The sequence below is a fragment of the Protomyctophum bolini genome (assembly GCF_963924005.1).
Source record: "Protomyctophum bolini genome assembly, chromosome: 21".
In the NCBI taxonomy this organism is placed as follows: Eukaryota; Metazoa; Chordata; class Actinopteri; order Myctophiformes; family Myctophidae; genus Protomyctophum; species Protomyctophum bolini.
The window spans coordinates 17,799,708-17,818,387 of record NC_137882.1 but is presented as its reverse complement, the minus strand read 5'-3'; the positions used below and the strand labels follow the sequence as shown (position 1 = coordinate 17,818,387).

Sequence of the window (18,680 nt, the reverse complement as noted above, 5' to 3'; positions counted from 1 at the left end):
GTCATTGCTAGTCTTTTTTTGTGGTGCAGCCAACCTCATTAAATATGAGACCAGATTACGGTATCAGGTGGTTGTGAATGTCGCCGGGACAACGTAACCTGACTCCGCCAGCTTGTGGCAGCAGTTCATCCTCCTGCTCCCAGCTGGTCCCTCTCGGGCAGAGACCATGCACTCCGGACCATTTCTGACCGGAGACAGACGCGGCCGTATGCGGCCGCTAGAGGCAGGATCAACGCGATACTGATGAGGTATTGAAGTGCAAATGTAAACAAAACAGGACTACAACTCGAAATTATTATGGAGATATCATCATTTTTGTTCCGCTGCTTCCGGTTTATCGTTTCTGCTTGAGAGAGACCAGATCCAGGAAGGAGGAGGGAACTTGTGAACTCAATAGTCAGGTTAGGGACAATGCTCCACACATCCCAAACTCTTCTCCCTTCTGGCTCCAAAACTATGGAATGCACTTCCCATTGCAATCAGAACTGCGGACTCACTGCCAATCTTCCGCCATAGTCTGAAAACCCAACTCTTCAGACCCCATCTTAGGCATAGCACTTGGCACTTGCCCTAGCCCCCACGACCTTACAGGCATATTAAGGCTCAACTTATGTAACTTAGATGGCATTTTATGTAGACATAGCACCATATAGTATAATTATATGCATAGGTTCATTATATAGATATTCTCCTGTTAGGTTCTTAGCTTACGTATGATTCATGATGACTATTTTTATGTATACCGTATGATGTAGCCTATTACCATGTTTCTTTTGTTCTTGCTTACTGTACAGTAAGTCGCTCTGATGTAAGAGCATCTGCTAAATGCCTAAATTGTAAATTGTAGAAAAGTGAGCTCGTCAGATCGCATATCTCAGCTAGGTTGGGTTAGCCAGTAGATCGGGCTGTGTGACAGTACAGGGTGTGATGAGTCTGACTCAGCACCGTTTGAGTTGCATACTGATGGGATGGGAATCGGTTATAATCTATCTCCACCTGTCCTTGAAACTAGAGACAACCTAATGGATACAGTGAGGGTGGACTTGATGACGGCTGTGTAGAACTCAACAATCATATTCCGTAGCCGGCAGATTAGATTGAGGCCACGTCCACACAGAGACATTTTACACGACGACTGGCCCGGAAGACAATTTCTAATTCATTTTTCCAGGTTTAATAAAGTATTTATTTAAAGACCTGTAAGCCTCGGTCAAAGCCAACTTGGATCGTGGCAACTCATGACAACAAACAATTTTTGGGGCCAAACAAATAATTAGAAAGAAGAAGAAAACAGCAGGGTTCTTTTTCAGATATTTCACATTTCCCAACTTTGTTATTTTGGCATTTCATCTCCCCATTTTATGCTTGATATTTAAAGCATGTCTCTTAACCTCACTTCCCCCCTCTCTTATAATCACAACGTCTCTCTTTCCCTTGCGACGGCCATGTTTGAGCTTATCATTACACCCAGCCGGTGAGGGTGTGTTTGGGTCATCGACTCGCTCTGACCCATATTTAGCATTTAAATCAGGCCAGGCTTGACTGTGATCTCATTACCAGGCCACCTGACTGCATTTGATGTAAAGCCTGGGCATTAATAAAGATCCCCCGGGGGTCAAAGAGGGGAAAAGACGAGCCCAGGTAATTTACTGCGGCAGAGGATGAGATGGAGGGACTGTGTTATTATAGACTTGATCGGTTGGCAGGCTATAGCTCGCCATTGATCCGCATGCTGCAGAAGGAGAGCACAGCCGCTGTTGATGGAGAGGTGGAGTTGTAGGGGAATTTGGTGGAGAACACAATACACGGAACAGTGAGACGGATCCATAGTTTGAAAACCTAGAGGGGCCAGAGGGAATTGGGTCTGCACAAGTGGATATCGATTATGAAACTTACTTCACAGTTGTAGCTAGATTCGAGCAAACGCTCAGAGGGAGCGTGCCTCCATGGGTGCAACAGCTCTCCATAAGTACCGATTTAAAGCATAAAGAATTTATAAGCTTGTATATCTGCAATGAAGCTGTGAGAACTACCGATTTAAAAGGCATTTGTAGAATTGGCCTCAGGGCTTGATGAGTTAATGAATTAGAAGGTGTACCATGCATCTACTCAACCAAGAGTGGTGACTTTATATTCCATTATTAAAAGGTTAACAACCTTTATAAAACATAAAACATTGGACCAATTAGGGCAGAGAATATTTCAAAAATGATTGCCCCCACTCCAAAAAAAACCCTCTAGAGCATAATGCTCATCAAATGCTAAATACCCCCATTAGGTATTTAAAAGCCAGTTGCAAATCATGCTTGATTGTTAGGATGGTCGGTATACTCACGTTAGTGCCTGCATGGTGCATAAGGGATGTAACTGGAAAGAACACCGAAATATAGCCCAGCTCATCTGGGACCGGCACACTTTAGCTGGTACGTTCCCGCGTTGTTAACATGCTTTTCAGGTGCGAATACAAAATGAAGATGTTTTGACAGGCAGACTCTGCTGGCAGGCAGAGAAGCACGCATATGGAGAGAAAGAAACATATCTTGTGTCATGTAACTGTAGACCTGCCCTTTATCATCATAAATGCTTCCATCTCTGTATCTGTTTTACTACTGTATACACATGAAGAAAGCGGCATAAGCTATTATTGTCATTCTAGTCAGGAAGTTGAGAGATGAGCTGATTACTAAACACCTACTCCATCCCTCAATACACAGGGGCAATACATCATCTTACTCAACGGAAGCATAGATGAATATGAATCTGAGTGCTTTCAGTATAAAATCCCATCTTCCTGACCTGCCTCTCTCTCTCTCTCTCTCTCTCTCTCGCTCTCTCTTGTGGAGAGGGTTGGGGGGCAATTCGATGTATGGTAGCATTTGAAGCATCATTCCTTGCAAGCAATGAGGCAAACAAACATGTCCACCCTCCACATTCATCTCAAACTCTGTTTATGCTCTCTTCATTGGATAAGACAAGAAAATCTCCCAAAAGCCGGTGGTTGATATCAAAGCCACGGCGCAGGCTGACTACAAATCTGGCCAGACAGTCCTTTCTCTCAGCATCTGCAACAAGGCACTATTGATCCTGTTGCTCGAGGGACTCCGACCTGCAATGAATGGGAAAATGTTCAGCGGGGCCCATCTAAGCTACTCTAAATAATTTTGCTGTCTTCATCACGTCTACTTACAGAGGAGGGGGGGTCCTTAGGGGGCCCAAAATCAATCGGTCATCCTTGGAGGTCTCCTTATTATCTGCCAGTTGAGGGGCCTGGGAGTTATTTCTGGTGCAGTGGAATACGAAGAGGTAATTTAATATACGTGTGGTGGTGGTGGTGGTGGGGTGGGGTGGAAGGGAATAGAAATGGATCATAAAAGAACATACATTTTGTGAAAGGACAGTAGTTAGGTATAACAGTAGTTATATGCCGTCATCTGTTAACAATATGATTTTTCTTGCTAAGCTTTTAATTGTGGTAACAGTTTTACTATGGAATCGTGCATTTCCCGTCAGTGTGTCGGGCACACTGACACTGAACATGGTGGACCCTCTTGGAAACAAGCGCAGTGCTTTATTGGTCGTCCTCTCACAGTTGACAGTTTTTGTATTGAGTTGTGCTTGAAATGTACTGTAATTCTGCAAACTGTTAATAAATACTTCAATCAATCAATCAAAAGCGTGCACACACACACACACACACACACACACACACACACACACACCCACACACACACACACACACACACACACACTCGTGTATAGCCTTCTGTGGGCTACATTATTTAAATTGTTCAAAGCATATTTAGGCAAAATCTTTTGCCAGAACCAACAGTTTCTTAATCCAACTCTCGGCTTTATCTTTGGCCACTGAACGTGTGTTTTTCTCTGCTGCTGCATGGTCGCTTTGTCTGGCCGCTTAGTAATGTACTAATGTTACATCGCGACCCTAAATTGAAGGCTTTGTTGACTGAAATGGCGAATCGAGGGCTTATTGCTGGCACACAACAGGTAAAATGTTATGTTTTAGGCAGCCCTCCAGCTCTAATTTAAGTCAAAGAGGTTAAATGGCGAGTAGCAATACGTTGTTGTTGTAGCTTAGATCTAGTTTTATTTCTTCATAAAATTCACACTGTCACACACACACACACACACACACACACACACACACACACAAACACACAAACAAAAGTATTTTTTCTCCACCCACACGGCGGATAAATTACACATTGGCATGAAAATAGCTCTGTCTGCGAGGGTGAAACACAGCAAGGACAAACAGTGCACCTCTATTGGCGGCCCTGAATAAATTGTCTCCATATTGGAACCTGTGCTCTGAATGCAGTGAAAGAAAAACAAAGACGCATGCCAGTTTAATCTTCACGTAATCTAATGTATACTGAGATACTAAGGAGGAGAGACAGCGGCTGTGAGGATAATGTGGTATATTTTTCTATACATAATTTACAGATCATATTCAGGAAACCCTGAATAGGCTATCTCCCGAGGCCATGCACGCACGTCCGCTTTCCATTGTCTCACAATGTCGACTGCACGTGTCAACGGAGGTGCCAGGAAATTCTTGTAAGAACAATGTTTTCTCTTGCATTAGCAGGAATTCATTAGCGAGATCTTTTTGTTCATCCGTCCAGATTGATTGTTCTATGACACTCTACATTAAAGCTCCATTAGCCGCGCGATTATTCCCCGGCCCATTTTCACCGGAGACAATGGCGCCGCAGCCGGAATGTGATCGGAAAAAAGTGCGCGGGTTACAAACGTGCCCTGACAGTTACAGAATTGTTCATTATTAGGGTGACATTGTCTCCGAGACGATGGGACTTGTCATTGGATAATCGGGGCCCTGCGCTGTGCGTCCTTCCCAGCTGAATAGCTTTACATGACAAAGGACGTTGCTGCCATATTCCAACAGTACTCTCTATTAACACAGCGATTGGGGCGGGTGTGAGGGGTGGGGGGAGGGGGTTGTTGTCGGTGGTGGTGGTGGTGGTCCGGGGCCCAACAGAGCACTCGCTAATGACAAAAGATGCGATTCATTTAGTTTAACCACAAAACATAAATCCTAAATTTATGCTCTCCCCCACAGACGCATTTGATTAAGAGATGTGCTGAATTAGCTTTAAAAGGAAAGTGTCAAGAGGAGAAATATGGGCCATTTTCCCTGCGCTTCCGATCTCTCACGCCCGCTCTCATTTCCACTCTCTTACTCTGTGTGATTGATAAGCACAAGGGGGATTATGTGGGTGTTCCGTGGTTGTAGCAACCATACCATTTTACGTAACTCTTTCTATGAAGCCCATGTCTATAATGCATAATGAACTATACTCATAACACATAATCTGCTCCTAACTGTATACATATAAGTAGTTATATGCTGTCATGTTAACAATATGATTTTTCTTGCTAAGCAGTAATGCTTTTGATTGTTTTACTATGGAATCGTGCATTTCCCGTCAGTGTGTCGGGCACCAGTGTGTGTCGGGCACCATTATATGGTGCCCAGGTCTCAGCATGTGACAGCATCAGGGATGGATATGTGGAGACCCTGATCATAGTAAATGTAACCTGCTGTCGCAGTTAAATATGGAGATCCCTGATGTCATCAATATTGGCCAGCAACTCTACATCTGACATCAAACCCTTAGATCTATTATGGATATATGTCAGAACCTGTTCTGACATTCCATAATTAATAATTATTCCATAATTCCAAAATTAAGGCCCAGCCATACCTGGGCCCTCATCAAACCCTGTACACTGAAGAGAATGTCCCCGCTACCACCCTTAGATCTCCATATATGGTGCTGACCGGTTCTGACATTCCATTATGTTGATCTGACCCTGTACACTCAAGACATGCTCCTTATATGGCCAGTACAGAATTCCATGTTGATCAAGACATGCTCCTTATATGGCCAGTACAGAATTCCATGTTGATCAAGACATGCTCCTTATATGGCCAGTACAGAATTCCATGTTGATCATATTGGTCGGGGGGGTAGGACCAAGGGATTTGGGATTTGTTTATAAACATTTTGGTATTTGTTTATAAACATTTGTGATTTGTTTATAAACATTTGTGATTTATTTATAAACATTTTGGGATTTGTTTATAAACATTTGGGATTTGTTTACAAACATTTGGGATTTGTAAGTCTCATGGGGGGGGGGGGTAGGACCACTACCAGTTGGCCTGTAGTAAGTCTCATGGTCGGGGGGGTAGGACCAAGGGATTTGGGATTTGTTTATAAACATTTTGGTATTTGTTTATAAACATTTGTGATTTGTTTATAAACATTTGTGATTTGTTTATAAACATTTGTGATTTGTTTATAAACATTTTGGGATTTGTTTATAAACATTTGGGATTTGTTTACAAACATTTGGGATTTGTTTATAAACATTTGGGATTTGTAAGTCTCATGGGGGGGGGGTAGGACCACTACCAGTTGACCTGTAGTAAGTCTCATGGTCGGGGGGGTAGGACCAAGTCTCATGGGATTTGGGATTTGTTTATAAACATTTTGGTATTTGTTTATAAACATTTGGGATTTGTTTATAAACATTTGGGATTTGTTTATAAACATTTGTGATTTGTTTATAAACATATGTGGCCCCCACCTAGCTTCTTAATTTTGATCTCAAAGTGCACCAGATTGAAGCATTTTCATGGCAAATTTACAATTTTTATCCGGCGTGGCAAAGCAGGAGGGGGGGGGGGGCTCTGTATAATATGTTGCCTAGGGCCTCAAAAGGCCTAGAACCGGCACTGATCAAGACATGCTCCTTATATGGCCAGTACAGAATTCCATGTTGATCAAGACATGCTCCTTGTATGGCCAGTACAGAATTCCATGTTGATCTGACCCCCCATGCCAAAGTGCCAGCGCTCACCGTCTGTAGTCAACGAGGTGGATGCGTGCATATGGCGAGGTCGCTTCTCGCCCTCAGGCGTCTTACTGGTATCGAGCTCACCTACTGCTGGCACTAAGGGAAACTGAAACAAACATTAAATTATTAGATGTATAATTATTGTAGATTGAAAGCTATTGAAAGAAATACTTGTAACTTATATGTTTAAAAATGTAATGAAGCAGAGCTGAGTATATAAATTGTAGGATTGTAGGATTTCCCAGTCTATTTCACCCTGTGTGTGTGCTCATTCATCTGTAACGTTGTGCGTGCGCTGGTGCTAACTTAAACATGGCAGTGAGTGTCATAACCTTTCACAGAGCAGCAGATGTTCGCATGAATTATCAGTTGAAAATTACACATTGTTCACAGAAGAGGCCTTAGACCTGGCCCCGCCCCCAACCCCCCCCCCTCTCTCCCTCTCTCCCTCTCTCTGTCTCTGTCACGCAAATTGTATTGGACAGATTGATCTTTCAAGCATGGAGGAAGATGAAACAGGATTGTTAAGATAGTGGTATCAGTATTTCTGTGTGATAAATAATATAGACTGTACGATTATAAACTGTAGTCTCTTAAGAGTTTGCAAATAGTATAGTTTGATTATACAATGGTGCTAAATGGATAACACAAAAAAACCCTGAGGGCTTATTTCGGTCCTTGTGTATATTCAATTCAAAGAGACCTTTAAAGACATAATAATATACCACAATAATATACCAGACATCATCAATACTATTAGCAATAAAAACATATATGTAGGCTTTCCCCTTATGTAAACAAGTCTTTTTCTGGTTTCATCCTCTTACATTTGTATTGACCTGTACTTTCGTTGAACTGTACCCATTCTACAAACTGTTAATACAATAATCAATCAATCAAAAGCTACTGTGCGTGTGTGCGTACGTATGTGTGCATGCGTGCGTGTGCGCGCCAGTGCGGAGTCTGTCATGTAAACTGACGTGCGCTGAGTGCACTCCCAGAGTGAAACACATTCCACATGAGAAAGAGAAAGTGGCTTCCACAGGGCATAACGTCATCATAATGATGATGATTGGTCAACATAGGTTAACATAGGGTAATTACTTTAGGCCTGTCTGTGCATGGGCAGGGCATCAGTATTATATCCATATCATTAGACTGGATATTGTCTGTGATTTTGGATATTGTACTATTGGCAGCCGCATAAGTTTTGTTTTTTAGAGTAGAGCTTAAAACAAACCACAACTGAACCAGTGACTAGGGAATATTTTTTCCTTGAAAACAGAAAATCTTATATACCGGTGTATATATATATTTTTTCAAAACCTTTATTTTTTTGTAAAGTAAAGTAAAGTAACTAGTAACTAGTTACTTTCAAAATGTAGTAACTAGTAAAGTAATTAGTTACTTTTTCAGACTAGTAACTATAACTAATTACTTTTTAAAAGTAACTTGAACAACACTTATTATTGATTACTATGTGCTTGAAATACAAGCAGTGTGTGATATATATTTCATATCTCAATTGTGATGTATCCAGACATACCGTTCTTGTAGCCAGTAAAATAAATCAAGGACAACTCAGGTGGTTCAAAGACATGAAACATCTCAGTAAATAATTGTTTACACTCAGATCTGCCTGAAACTGGTGTAAATTAAAAATCGACCTAACTAATTAACTAGCCCACAACTGTGTGACCAATGTAGAAATTAACCTGCGGGACCTGTGTGTGTCTGCGTGCGTGCGTGCGTGCGTTCTGTTTGTGTTTCAGTAGGGTGAGAGCATTGTCTCCGCTCCTAATTGCAATGCTTATATGTCATTGTTTAATATGCAATTAACACATATTCTAGGAGATTCAATAGAGAATAACAATGAGCAAGTAATTACACAGGGGGTGGTACTATCCTAGCATCTGTCATTTCAATCACTGTGTGATGAATATCATTATGACCATTCTGTTTTTCTCCCCAAGTAGAGAGGAAGAATTTTAATTTGCATTGTGTCCTCACCACATTCTCTGGCGGACAATAAGCCATACCCATAAGCCAATAAAAAGAGAAATTGGAGACAATATGGAGTGTTCACAAAACGTCTAGGGGAGAAGTCCCTCGTGATCAGGCATTAATAACTTCTCTGAAAGAATTTCTTTGCATAAATGGCAGCCGGCCAACCAGGGAAATAGTCTGGTATTGACATTGTTATCAAAAGAAAAATGACAGAGCAAAGACAACAAGGGGAACCTTCTGGACTAGCAGGCCAAGCATTGGGAAATTAGACAGAATGCTTATCATCACTGCACACATCCACTATTGGATTGAACCACCATTGTGTGTCGTGCTGACGATGTGTGTGAAACTCGCTGACAATCTGTACTGGAAATGTATTGGCTAAATAGTTTGTTTAATAGCTCTGCAAGCTGCAGTGGGAAGTCTTTGAGGCATGTGTGTCATTTTTCTGACTTCTCGGGCAAGAATGGGAACAAGAATGGGAACAGAATGATTAACAGAATGATTAATACTATACAGAGCTAGTCTGTGCATGCCACACAGAGTAATAAGCCACTATTAACTTTTCCATCCTTTAAGTACACAGGTTTAAGTGAGTGACTATAGGCTACACATATTTGATTAGTGTTCTGTGAAGATGTAAACTCTGTTATGCGCCATTAAAACGCGCTTGCGACAGATATAGGCTTGTCATGAATATCTGATGCGTGCTGCTTAGTACTTAAACTAATTGTGTTCCCCTGTCGTGAGTAACGCTGACGAGCCATTTATCTAAAAGCATGTGATGTTCACCATGCAGCCGAGGCAACATACTGTATGGAATGACAAACAGCGTGAACGTATCGATGTGATGATACCCGACTTCAGCGGTTGCCTCTTCATGCATGAGTTCCAGTGCAATCCCCGTGATTGCCTCCACTGCCTAAATGATAATGACCTGACATTTTGTCAGCTTGTGTTCAATACAATGTTCAGTTGTTGCCAGCAATGACGACTTCTACATTGTATTTCTGTTTAACAGTGGTAGAAAGTAACTAAGTACATTTACGTACATTTAAGTACTGTACTTAATTTTGAGGTGCTTTTACTTTACTGGAGTATTTCCAATTGTCAGTATTTTTACTTCTACCCCACTACATCTGATTGTACATTATTGTACTTTTACTCTACTACAATTTTGATTATCTATCTATAAATGCACCACGTCTCTGTGCGTACGTGTTTACATCTGTATACGTACGTCTGTAATCCACGTATCTCGAGAACTGTTCGCCGACTTCAAATTGGACACAAGCGTTCCACACCACCACAGAGAGTGCAGTGCCGTGTTGAGTCCCTCGGATAGACGGTTGTCCAGAACCAGCACAAAAGCCTTAGACTGGGGTCTGGACCTGAATACCCCTATATCTCCATATATGGAGCTCGCCTGTTCTGACATCACAATTATGTTCTGATATCTGCATAGACTCCATATTTGGGCATGCCTGATAAAGAACTCCATATGGGCATATACAATTGGGGACGCAGACTTAACTGGATGGGGCATGCATTTCCAACTTGCATCGTTCCAAGTAGGTCAGTGCCCAACAGGCACCGCTCTAGTTATTACAAAACACACTAACCATTTCAGCCCTTATATACATTTCGGCCATTTGAAAATATAGCCGATCACAACGCTCACAACGAATCGCAGCGCTTGTGTAGATCTGTTTTTGGCAAATGTTCCATCCAGAAGAGGTTAAAATGGTCCCGTTGAAGTACTTTGTTTTACAGCTCACATGCATGCCGCTAAGCACCCTTAATCGCTCTCGCGTCTGACATCAATGTAGGCATGTTCTAAGTACATTGACCATGCTATTATTCTGCAGTGGCAGCGAATTAAATGGTCTTGGAAATGTGTGAATTGAAAATTAAGATATCACACAGAGTCTCTCTGCCGAGGCACATTCCGTGAAAGATTAATGTTTGGTGTTTAAGACGCATCAATCTTTTACATGGCCAGTGCGGGTTAAACTGTTCCGGAACGCTGGTCGACACGATTCAAGATGAATACCATTACCAATGAGAGAGCAGCAGGGGTGCTTATCAGGTCACAGCATTTATTAATTTGACATTTGTTCAGTATTATAATCTCTTCACGTGTTAACACATTTCATTTGGTCGTGCTTTTGGTATTGTTGACAACCATGATGATGATGATTACGAGAATGATGAGGAGGTGGAGACGATGTTTAATGCCCCACCTGTCGCTTCCCAAAAGATAGTTGCACATTTAGTGTAATGTAAATCCCATGCAGAATAGTTTATGCGTGCATGATTTACGGTGAATTACCAAACACCTCATTTTTGGTATGTATGAAACAAAATCTACAGTCCTCAAGTACAATTTGTGTCTAAAATTCTGACATTAACCCATTTTGGTGTTAGCATCATGTCGTGCTTTAACTATTGAAAAATAGCAGATCTACAAGCTCAGGTCAGAATGAAAACTGTCAGGATGTAGAAGACATCTTTAGAATCTGATCTCAGGTCAGAATGGGTTAACAACTTAATTCTGAGGCCCACTGGCACTTGTGCTCAGCAGGCCCAGCGGAGGCCTGCGGGCGCACTTCCTCCGGTGCACGGGACCAGCGAGATGGCAGGCTGCCTTAATTACAACACAACTGGCTGCGTCCTGCTCCAAAGCACTCTCCATTTCCTCTCTTTCATCCACTTAATTTCATCTCTCCTCACACTTTGGCATTCATACACTGGCACTTTTCATCGCATCCAGTCCAATTTAACTTTCACTTGTGTGTATTTTGTGCACTTTGTTATTCATTTTCCGCACATATACCCCTATTGGCTTTGTTGTATACTTTAAAGATCTGATGATTTAGGTAATTTGCAGGTTGCGTGAACATCATTAAGCATCTTGTTCATAATACACCATTATTATCCATGAAAAGAGTTGCTTTCATCTCTAATTCCGAGACAGTTGATTTGGAAACTGCAATGGAATTACCATTTATTAATTGCTAACAACAGCCCACTGGTGTTTTCATTTTCAGGGCATGACTGTCCAGACATGGACAGGTGTGCCTACCGATCAATTATCGTCTAATAGTCTAATAACTTTTTTGTTAAACCTTTTGACAACACATGTATGGGGGTCCCTTGCACAAAATATTTTCAGATGAGGGTACGGACCTCCATCTGAAAATATTTAGTTTGACAATTAACCACTGAATCAGACCACACCCTTGTGAAACAAGCCAAGAAGGCAGATTGAGGCTGGCCATTTATGTTGGCAGCTAAACTAGGGAGTAAACAAAGCCAGTTGTCAACATGTCCCCACTCCCACACAATGAACACAACTCCCAAACACATACCCCGTAGCAGCTCATAAAGCATGTTAATTGACTAATGGAGTTCATTAATAGAAGATGAAGTCTCTCCTCTAGCTTCCTCTAACCATTGTGCAGTAGTTTTCAGTTTTCAAACTATTTCAGTCAGACGCTCAATAACTATATTTATTGAGCATAAATATACTGAGCATAAATATTTATAGCCATATTTGTCGTCACGACATTTCATTTCATTCCCTGTATTATAATAAACTAATCCATACCCGTTCAGGGATATGACCCATTCTGTCTCTCTCCACCCCTCGATCTGCCACTAATAATATAATATCACAGTGAGAATTTTGACGCCATACATGGGCATTTTTCGGCACCTTGAAATGCACCAATTCCATCCTAAAATTTTGAGGACATTACTAAAATTATGAGTTAGATGATTTGCCAACTATATTTTACAGGCACCGGAATGGAATAGACCCCCATAAGGGAATCATAGAGACAGAATGACAGGTGGATGCTGGGATGGTGGTGGGAGCACTAAAATAACTTCCTAGAGCAGAACACAAAACCGTAGCAGAGCAGCAAGGTGGCAGAGCAGCTAGAAGAATGAGCTGTGAGCAGGGAGGTTTAAATAGCCCGCCCCAACCAGATGGAGTGAGCACGTGACTGATCAGTTGATCAGGAATTTCGACTTCAACTGTACATCTCATTAGTTCACTGGATAATTACATTTATTATTGATTTCTCACATTCGTACAATATCTTGAGTATTTGAGCTCTGTTTTTAAACAGACTCAAAGTGAAGGTCAGAGGCTTGAGCCCAGCTATAGCTTGTTATGGATAGCATATTAGCAATAATCCATTCTCATGTATTATGACTTAAAGACAATCACTAGTCAATCTGAAATGTAGCCTTTTCTGTAATGTTTTACTTGAGATTGATTAGTCCCTTTTGCATTTTGTTGTGATACTGTACATCCTTACCGGTACTTCAATTGACATGCAATTAACTATGCATCTAAAATCAAGATAGATTATTGCATTACACAAACACGTGGTTGACCAGTAATCAAAAATGTCATGCATTATGTAGCTGTTAACCATCCAGTGCCATGGGGCGTATAGTTGCTGTAAGGTTGTCTGCTGAGTTATGAGAGAGAGAAACAAACAAATCAGAGATCGATTAGAATCTGTGTTTGTGTGTGTGTTCATCCCTTCATATTGTTGTTTGTGTGCTTGAGTGAGACAGTGTGCTTGCCAAAGAGTTATTGTGCACCCGGGGCCACAATAAGCAATGTCACGGGTCATTTATCTCATATGCCAAAAATCTAATCTACAGTTGAAAAGGTTGCGACAGGCTAATCCGACTCACCATGTGTACCTAATTGAAGAAAAGACAGTAGCACATCTGCTTGCTGAGATATCACACAACTCCAATATTTACATTTGTTATATATCCCCTGCCGTGCACTATAGAATTAATCGGGAAATTAGGCTGCTGCCCGCCCCAGGTTGTAAACAAATAATTAGATATCACTGTCTAGGAAGCTGCTCTAAAATGTTGTCAGGCAGCCGTCTCCCGAGAACATTAGTGACACATAAGCTGTAGCTCCAACCCTGTAGCCCTGGACTGGTCCAGCGCCTTGAGGGTCTCTCACTAACGCCATGTGTGGACCGCCTCTGCTGCTGTCTAGCAAAATGTCCCACTGTCCTGTGAGGGTTTAGAATTTCCCGAAAATAAACAAAACCAGGTAGCTACTCACTTAAAACAATGACCTAGACCTAGGAAAAAGTCTGGGAAGCATCTCAGGTCCCCGGTATCTCTCTAAAATGTACTTTGTGCCAATTCAATAAAGCAATGTACCGGACAGTGTAACTTCTTCTACTACGGCATTTCCGGGTTGTGCCTGCACCGCTCCACTTTTTATCTCATGACAAAAATAATGCATTTTAGGGAGAAGCTGGAGAACTGAGACGCTTCCCGGCCTGGAGAGTAGACTTTCACCAACACAAAACAGGCTTTGTTTCGGTGATTAGCGGAGTAGTTTTGTTTATTTTCGGTAAAGTTGGACCCCTCGCACAGCAGTGGAATGTTTTTTATAGCATCGTCATTTGGAGTAGGCCACACATACACACATACACACACACACACTGTTTGCTATTTGACATTTCTATTGTGAGTGTTTTTGTTCCCTTAACAAATGGTTTTTCTATATTGCCAAAATATAATGAGATGGAGGAGTCCTAGACATTTTGTTCCAGACAGCAACAGTGAGTTGACCCCGCTGCATCTTTGCATTCTTTGCATCTTCTCACAAGGTGACTTCTCTATTATGCCGGGGCTCCACTGAGTGCGTTGCATTGCGATTCACGTCTGACCTGCTACACCGCTGGCGTTTGGAAAATGGCACGACACCAACATTTATGGATTTATTACCTATGGTTAAAGGTAAACCTATCTACATTGCCGCCTCTGGGCGACTGATTTCCCCCTGTGGGAAAATAAAGGTCTATCTATTGTGGTTTTAATAAAAGTACATTTACGTTTGTATGACACTACAGTTGTATTTACAATACGCCCTAAAGGGCGAGGTCACGTGCATGCATCCGCCTGGGTGATGGCAGACTGCTGGGTGAGCGCTGGCGCTTTGGCATGGGGGGCTTCATTTTCGTCACCGCTAAACCCCTCATCCCTAAACTTCTTTGCCTTTTTTTTTTTTTACTATTTTGCAAAACATTTTTGAATAGTTGAAAAGGCCAGTCTACAAGCTCACAACGTGTCAATGTAGATTGGCTAGTTGAACTATTCAAAAATGTTTTTCAAAATAGTAAAAAAGGCAAAGAAGTTTAGGATAAGGGGTTTAGCAGTGATGAAAATGGAGCCCGGGGGGTCAGATCAATTTATGGAATGAATTCTGTACTGGCCATATATGGAGTGTGTCTTGAGTGTACATGGTTGATGAGGTCAGATCAACTTGTGGAATGTCAGGTCAGCTCCATATATGGAGATCTTAGGGTGGCAGTGGGGGCAGTGTCTTGACTCAGTGTACAGGGTTTGATGAGGGCCCAGGTAGGGCCGGGCCAAAATTTTCGGGCCTGTTGTGAAATCTAATTCTTCGCCGGCTGCCGGGCGCGGCTGCACTCATAACTTTCGGGCGGGCCCCTCTGGAGTTTAAATGGACGGGTATCAGTCAAAAGGGAGACATCGAAGAGGAAGGACGGGTGGGGAGTATCAACATTTGGAATGTCAGAACAGATCAGCTCCATATATGGAGATCTAAGGGTTTGAGGTCAGATGTAGAGTTGCTGGCCGGCTCCATATATGCAGATCAGTGATGATCCAGTCTTCTCCATGTATGGCTATCCAGGGTTTGATGTCAGTGTTGTGATCTTCATATATGGAGATGGCCATATTTAGAGCGTGTCACGAGGTGTGATGGACTGACGGCCATATATGGTGGCGTGACGTGTCTCGAGGCGTGATGTCACGAGGCGTGATATGTCAGGAGACGTGACGTGTCACGAGGCGTGATGTCACGAGGCGTGATGTCAGACTCACGAGGTGTGATGGACTGTCACTGACACCTGACGGCCATATATGGTGGCGTGACGTTTCTCGAGGTGTGACATGTCACGAGACATGACGTGTCACGAGGCGTGATGGACTGATGGCCATATATGGTGGCGTGACTGACGGAGTGACAGGTTTTGCAGGTTTTCATAGTAATCTGTGACCTACTTTTGCAAAAGAAAAAAAAGGTATTTCCTCCCGGCAATGAAAGTACTCCATCAGTGTAGTGCTGGCCGTCTGCCCAGCACAAGTCCTGCCCAACACACCAGCCTCGAAAAACAAAGAAGTGTTGATTTAATAGAATCAATCTTTGGTTACTGCATCGTCTATTTCTCGCTTCAAATGTTTTCAAAAACATTCTTCAGAGCAATGTTTAGTTGTAAATCACATTGTGTGTGCATGATTCCAATCAAAAACATGCATTCAACCAAGTCGTAAATACATTTAATTATACTATGCGGTATTTAATCATATTTTATATATTTTATACATGACTGGAATGGACTGGTAGCGTGAAATAAAATAAACCGGTGCAATTTTTGAGGATTCAATACTCACTTTCCAAACATTGCTCCTGCTTTGACGTATAGCAAATGTTGGTTCTCTTGCTTTTTTGTTTATTAGCTAATTTCATTGCTTAGTTTTTATATATTAGCCTTTATTGGTTGCGTTATTAGACGTTCCTGTTCTCCCTCTGAGCTTATTTGGTAGTGCACATGGGTACTGTATTTATCAGTGTTGCATGTTTGTCCTGTTATTGTCTTGTATTTAATGTTACTGGTGTTATTTATTTTGCCTCTTCTCTTGGCCAGTTCACACTTCACACTCGGAGTACCAATGTGGTCAATTTTAATGTAGTTTGCAGGTCATTCCATGTATTAGGGCCACATAAGCTAAAAGCAGATATACCAAGTTCAGAGTTAACTTTTGGTACAGTACCTTTGACTTGATCTGGTGTGGTAGGGTTCAGACTCAGAGTCCCATTTCAGAAATTATGAGATGTATTTAGGACAATCTCCAAGCATGGCTTTATACAAGAACAGGTGCCAATGCATAGTTTGCATACAATTGCATACACAGTAACAATCTGAAATACCATATTCTAGGATGTTATATATTTTCAATTTTCTCATTTAGCAGACGCTCATATGACGAGCTAGTCAACAAACGGCAGGGTAAAATGGCCACATGGTCACAATCTGAAAAGGAAACAGTTATTTCCTAACCACAAGGCACAGTGTCTGTGTAGCCTTTGTTTATGTTAATAAAATATCTTTATCTTGCATCTTTGTTGCAGTTTTATGGGTGCACATTTTCTGGATGTCCATTTATCTCCCTGCCACAAAAATTTAGTTCAAATTGAATAGAAAGTGAGAGGAAAACAATCACACTGCATATGCCATTTTGGTTCTCCTCTGCCAGGAAATTTAGACTGTTTGAAACAAAGGCAGCTCTCTTTTCCCAGTGGCTGATCAGGCTTTAAGCAGTGAGATGTGTAGCTACTTTTGGCAAGGGATTGATTCTACCCCAATGTTCTCAGACTTTCTACCAAAATGAGACTCCAGGCCCTCCCCTCCATTGACCTGAGTGTTTCCTCTACCCGCATCTGCCAACCCACTGAAGCCTTTTGTTGTCTCCACTGCCTGGGAATGAAGAAAGCTCTTGTGGAGGTCGCCGGAGGGCTTCCTGATTGATTAAAACTCTTCTGAGAGAAAAGTGCTGAGTGGTTCTGAGGCTGGGAGTTTGGGTGGGAAACACCAGGTGACCAGGCTATGTTAGCAGCAGAAAATGTGCACCTTGGTATAATGCTGTTTGCTGAAAGCAAGAACAAACCGTGCTGATTTCAGGTTGTGTCGAGGCACGCAATTTAAAAGCGGAAATGCACTGGGGATCTTTGCAGGTGTCTGCACAGGTGCTGCATCCAATGGATTATTGCCTCCCGGAGCATCAGCACAGTTGGATGCTAAAAACACATGACCTGCTGGTTTGAAATAGTGTCGTACACATTTTTCTGACCTCTTACTGAAGGCAGAACAAGGGAGGACAATTATTAATGGCTCATGGGCGTGTAGGGTTATTAACATTTGACTTAGTAGTAGAGGACAAGCAATGCAACAGAAACCATGCCAAACTAAGATTTAGAGAAAATCCGTCCTGGGGGCAGTTCAAAGTTTACCATCCCACAGCAACTCCATTAGTATAGGCTACACATATACAGTATGTGCTCTCATTTTAATGATGTACTTAGAAATTATACAAAGCAGGCCTACCCCACTCACTGACAGGCCTGGAAATCTCAACTTCCAACAATCTGAGAGGTGGATTTCTTCTCTGAACCACTGAGCTGAATTAATTCATTGCCTGAGCTCTGATGAAATGATGAAACACAAATCTCATTTCACAGATGCAGATATGTATGCCATGCCTTACCTGGAAAGGTACTATGTTTACCCAGGGTAACTGGACTAAGCTCAATAACTTGTTTACAGCCAGGCCCTGCTCATAGAACATTTCATGGTAGAGGTTCAATGCCTTGTCCAAGGGCACTTCAGCGGTGGTCATTTTAACGTGCCGGTCCGGGGATACGAACTAGCGACCTTCCGATATCAAGACCGCTCCGCAAACCGTTCGGCCACCGCTGCATAATGTAAGGTTTATAACCTCATCTTGCGACCACGCAACCCACTATACATTTTGCCGACTCCTATATTTGCGGGTGGAGGTGTGTTTGTGGGCGTGTTGATGCACTTTCCTTTGAGAAGAAAAACAAAAAAAAGTGTTGTACCCTGTTGCCCTTTTGAGTGGTGCAACCACTCCTACAGTATGTGTGTCCCTGGCTGGCAGGGTCTGTC

The 18,680-nt window shown here is 42.1% G+C and overlaps 1 long non-coding RNA gene across 1 annotated transcript in view; it reads left to right on the top strand.

Moving 5' to 3' along the window:
* Positions 1-4,130: 4,130 nt before the first annotated feature.
* LOC308336388 overlaps positions 4,131-18,680 on the top strand; it is a 668,236-nt gene continuing 653,686 nt past the window's right edge. The window contains exon 1 of the long non-coding RNA XR_013966157.1: positions 4,131-4,185. This is a non-coding gene — a long non-coding RNA (uncharacterized lncRNA). The remainder of the gene's footprint in view (positions 4,186-18,680) is intronic.